General features: G+C 49.1%; 1 long non-coding RNA gene across 1 annotated transcript; it reads right to left on the bottom strand.

Moving 5' to 3' along the window:
• Window positions 1–221: 221 nt before the first annotated feature.
• On the bottom strand, window positions 222–4,547 carry LOC123602385. Its single transcript, XR_006714468.1, has 3 exons — window positions 2,168–4,547; window positions 1,956–2,027; window positions 222–652 (listed from the first exon to the last, which is right to left on the bottom strand). It is a non-coding gene; the product is annotated as an uncharacterized LOC123602385 (long non-coding RNA).
• Window positions 4,548–5,450: the final 903 nt, after the last annotated feature.

Raw genomic sequence — 5,450 nt, 5'->3', positions numbered from 1 at the left:
CAGGATCATTATCTCCGTCTTCGAGTGACAAAACCAAAGCTCCGGGAGGTAATACGGGCTTGCCAGTGGTAAATCCGGCCTGGCATCCAGGCCTCTCGATCTTTTTGAGGTCCTGTGCTCTTTCTGCTACGCCCCGGCTGCCGGCTCCAGGAAGGCATCCCCGCCTGCCCCGGGGCCTTGGGGCCACTGGGCGTGGAATTTCTTTCTGACGGGGATGGGCGCATAGCTGATTTGGGGGGGCTGGCAGTTTCCTCCCTCGGCCACGTGAAGATTTTCCAAATATGGGGAGCCATCTGTCGATGATGTGGGGCTTGGGCCGCTTGCACTCTCATCATTAGCTTGGCAGCGATGGAAAGTGAGTCCAGAAAGAGCCCTTGTGTATCATAAAGGAAATTTAAGCCGTATGGTTCTCATTCATTTACTCTTAAGTCATCAAAATGTTGGTTTTAAAGAGGCTTTTGATGTCCAACTTGCTTTCTGCTTTTTTTATGGGGGAGGGGGGCGGGTCGCAGAGAGAGAGGAAGTCACGATTCTCTAGCTGTAAATCGCCCAGTTTGGGGAAGGCTGATCCAGTGCCCCAGACACTGGAAGAGGGGAGGAGGCTCCAGGCAGGGGTCTGTTTGGGAACCCAGACAGAGGCATTCGGATTCACCTAAAATAAACCAAAAAAGTGTGCATTGAACACGATGATGAAGAAAGCGTGGCTTTGACAGCATGTGACATGCTCGAGGCCACCGACGCTGTGGATGTAGTCCTGGGGCCCACGCGAGGCTGGAGTGGCTGGCGAGGGTCTTGGGGTCCAGGTGAGGATGTGGTCTCTAAGCTAAGAGCAGAGGGAAACCGCTGGAAGGTGGTAAAAGCTCTCTAGGTGATGCACCCATGCGTTCAGGGCACGAACCCTGGAACTAAGGCTGTGGCAGCTGTGGCAAGGCAAAGTGGACAGAGTTGACCACTACTTTGGGCTTCAATTTATAGGATTTGGAGTACTGCATGGTAGCGAGGGAAGGGGGAGATTTTATTGAGAATGAAGAAGGAACAGCAAGTGATATTGTTGGGGAGTTCCCAGAAGAGGGTCCAGGGACTTGGATTTTTAGGAAATAACTCAGTGCTGACACTGCTATTAACACCAGAGCTCCTTTTTGAGTATGTGAGCTCCCTGAGGTTGTCCAGGCTTTGAAGCCAAGATCACTCTTGTCCTTGTAATCCAGTCTAATTAATATGCTCCCAGTATAACCCAGTAAGTGTCACAACAGAGATATAAGATGCTGGAGGAGCTAAGAGAGCCAACCGGCTGGCTCTGCAGGGGCAAGTCAGGGAACTCTTTCCTCAGGAGGTGATGTGTAAGTTGATCAGTAAGTGTTGTCAGGTGAAGAAGAAAGACGATGTCCCAGGCACGTAAGAGGGCACGGGGTTATGAAGAAGCCGTTATGCCTGGAAAACAGTGGGCAGTTCAGAGTGACGGCGACACCATGGCCCCTAACTTGGGCACATCAGGGAGAATAATCAGGAAGAGACTGGAGGGATGGGTTGGGACCGGCTGAGAAGCACTGTGGAAGCAAAGGACTTGGATTGTATTCCCCTAACATGTAAATTCTCCTCCTCATAGGACTTGTCTTTTGCCTTTTGTTGGGGGCCTCGGAACACAAGAGAATCCTCAGGGCCAATAAGCCCTTGGAAGTTCATCTAATCCATTGTCATGTCCTTAGGGGGTACCGGATCTCAACTGCCGTGGACACACAAACAATTTTCCTGTGTCCGCAGCATCTCAAAGAAGGGAGATCCTGTAACCCACTGGGTCATCCATTAGTTGGTCCAGGAGCCCTAATTCTTTTCCCTTGCAGTTGCAACTACTTTTCTAGATTCTCAAAGGAACGGAAACAGTCACCATTTGCTATAATGCAACTTGCCCACATTCTTAAGCAATCTCCAAGGAAAAACATTTATTGGACACTCACTGTGTGAAAGGTTCTGTGAAGATGGGAAGATCAATAATTAGAAGACATTCTTTGGCTGCAAGTTGCTTGTATCTGGGGAGTTAGGAAAGAAAAAAGGAAACTAGTAACACAAGGCAATGTGTGCTAAGTGCCAAGCAAAATCTTCCTCCAACTCCTTCTTAGGCAGACCGGGATTGGTCTCTGCCTGTGCTCCCATTATTCCCGGTCTATACCTTACTTCCACGTAGCGATTATCCCATGATGGCGCGGTTGTTTGTTTCCATTTTGTCTGCCAGCGGACTGAGCTTCTTAAGGCAGAACTGTGTCTCTTTCCTCTTTGTGTGAAGCCCTTGTCCCTCCCTCAGTATCTAGCTTATAACATGTGCTCAATAAATGCTTGATGGATTAGTAAATAAATGGTAGACAGTAAGTTTCTCATAGGGATTCAGAAGATATAAAAAAAAAAAACAACAAAATTGACAAAGACAGTGAAGCACCTACCATGTGCCTAACTTTTACTGGTGACAAATGAGAATCAAAATGATGCAGTAGAAAGTGGTAAGTTGAGTTGGAGGAAGGTCTCCCATAACCAAACTCCGGCTAATTTTTTCCAGGTTGTAGCCATGGCCGCTAACTGGAAACACAATGGATTCTGGGAAAATTGACGAGTGAATTGTTCTAATCTGTGGGTAAGTGCTGAGTCATGGAGATCCCGAGTCCATCCGGGGCACTCTCTTGGGCGTGGAAGCACCAGATGTTGCTCTGGCTTTTCTGGAGTTTCTTGGGATCCCACTCTCTCCACTAGAGACTGTGCCCCCTTCGGAGTTGTCCCTTTCCCTCTTGCTCAAATTAAAACAGCTAATTTTAGATGTTTCCTGATTACTCCTAGCTGGGTCTCATTAGCAGAATTAAAACAGTTAGAACCTCAGCTGGAGAAGGAGCAGCTTTCATTGGTCCTGGTCTGTTTTTCATCTCCACATTGCTGTTGATGTTGGCTGCCTTGGAGAAAAGCAAAATGAACTCTCCCCTAAGAGCGTGGACCACGGGCTGTTGGCGGAGAGCCTGAACCAGTGGGTGAGGGGTGAAGGAACACACGCCCAAGGGAATGTGACCACCTCTGGTAGCAGGCACGTGTTTTGCTCATCACACATCTCAAAAGTGCATAGGTGTTCATTTTTTCATTTATATATTCATTCAACATTTATTGGTCACTTACTATATACCAGGCTCTGAACTCTCCCCTCTCCCAGGTTCTTAGGATATGAGAACACTTAATGAATGGTTCCTGCTGCCCAACAACTCACCGTCAAGTGGGTGCAATAGACAAGCATATGACTACCAACCCACCAATCCGTGTAGAGGTAGGTGAAGGGTACTGTGCTAGAATAACAATAAAAACAATAATCTTTGAGTGTTGGGTTCCAGGTTCTGTCCAAAGATTTTACATAAATCAATTCACTTAATTCTCACGCTAACCCTGTGAGCAGAGAGAAGGACCAGCTATCTTAGTGGAGAGTGGGAAGCAAAGAGCAGGCACGTAAAGGAAGGGAGGGCTTGCAGGTGGGTGGAATACCTGTGCAAAGGTGTGGAGGCACCATGCACAAATGGAGTCTGGGGGGTCTCTATACTTCTCCCTGCAATTCTTCTCTGTCACAGAGAAGATGATTGCTGTAAATATCTTATAGTCGGTATGCCTGTTGATTACGGGCTGGATTTCAGCCATCTCCAGGGCGTTTTTATTCCACTGAAGATAACCTCAATCAATAGTTCTGGTCTCCTGCTGGATTTGCACCTTATCTAATGGGACCATGGCTGCAAGCCTCTTAATCTACACACACCAGTGTCATCGCTTGCTTCTCTCTGGCTCCTCTCCCTGCCCCCGTAAGATCCCAGAAATGTTCTTCTCACTTTTAGTCTAGAGACTTTCAGGAGGGCTCTTTTCTTTCCACTAACATTGTAGCTCATTTCCTGATGTAACTGGTCACTGGGGCCCTTCTCATCTCTTTTTTTAGAGTCCCAGTGATTCTGGGACTGTCCCTAAGCAGAATCAAGAACAAAAAGACTTCCACAAATACAAGATACATCAGCAGGAGCAGCCGCAGTCAGTGTCACCTGCACACAGGTCACGCTGGCCACCATAGAGTTCAGTGTCTTCCTGCCTGGCAATCCGGTGCCCAAATGGGGATGTGTGTGGAATCTGAACCAAGGGATTGACGTGAGACCCAAATCCTAGCATGGAAAGTGAAAAAGGAAGTTGTAGAGAGAGGGGAAACGGGAGCATAGTTTGGGTCACAGAGGAGAAACTTCTGGAACAAACTGAGAAAAGTGATCCTGGAGAGACAGCAAGGTTACAAATGGTGACTTTTCCCATCCCGAGTCAAATGGCCTGAGGATCTCAGCACATCTGACCCTCACTGCCACTTTTCAAGAACCTGAGTCTCCTTCTTGGGCTCAAGGTACTTTCCTTCTCTTCTGTACGTCCTTTGTCCCGAGTCATAGAGAAACTCCAAGCCCCAGCCTGGGACAAAGTGTCAGGCATCTGAGGCCTGAATCTGGCCTCAGAAGGGACAGGATGGTGCCTCTCAAGAAAGCCGGCTTTCTTCTCGCCTTGTGCCTTGGCTCTGGATCACGATCCTCTCCAGAGCACTTGAGGCCTACAGTCTTTTTTAATGGAAACAAGAGACTCGTAAATCCCCAAGCCAGACTCCCTTAGAAGCTCCTGGCTCAGCCCCGGCCTCCCGGGCTCCCTGCCACGGGGAGCATCTCCCAATCCACTCTCCCTCTCCCCCAACAGACTTCACACATTGACTTCTGGCTCTGGTGGGGCAGCCTCTACCCGTCTGGCTGGAGGCCTTGGCCCTGCTCTGGTCACGATGGTTGAGTGTCTTTGGGATGAACCATAACCCTCAAATCCTTCCAAAGTTTGGGGTTGCTGGATCCAGAGATGCTGACCCAGCATCCTGGGGACAGTCTTATAGCTTAGGCTTTGAAGAAGTCCCAGACAGTCAACAAACCAAGAAAAGTTTAGGTGAAATCTACCCACGGTTACCTTCCATGGAGGCCTCAGCCCCCAGGGCCCTCCATTCCTCGTGTGGTGCCATCCCAGGGTGCTGATCCCACACCAGCTCCAGTCAGCTGCCCAGGAGTCTGTCTTTTCCACTCTGATGAGGGGGCTCCTAGCCCCTCCCCTCCCCTCTTCCTTTTCCAGTCAACCTTGTCCTTCGTCTAGAGGTCATGAGCAGAGGCCTCCAGGTAGAGCCAGTGCTGGGGTAAGACGAATCAATCCCACACTGCCAGGCAGATCTGTCAAGAGGACTTTAAGTTTTGTAATTAGGAGGGCCAGCTGGGCTCCTTCTCTAGTCTCCCCCTTTCCCCCACCCCCAGCCTGGCTGGAGATGGAACCAAAAAGAAAAAAGAAAAAAAGAAATAAAAACTACTCACCCTCACCTCTCCCCTATGTTCTAAAAATCGCCTTGTCCTGGGTCTTTCTTCTTGAATCCTGGGGTCTTGGGTCCT

Source organism: Leopardus geoffroyi, chromosome D1, assembly GCF_018350155.1.
Source record: "Leopardus geoffroyi isolate Oge1 chromosome D1, O.geoffroyi_Oge1_pat1.0, whole genome shotgun sequence".
Lineage (NCBI taxonomy): Eukaryota > Metazoa > Chordata > Mammalia > Carnivora > Felidae > Leopardus > Leopardus geoffroyi.
The sequence above is the reverse complement of the archived record's forward strand: the minus strand, read 5'-3'. Positions and strand labels throughout refer to the sequence as shown.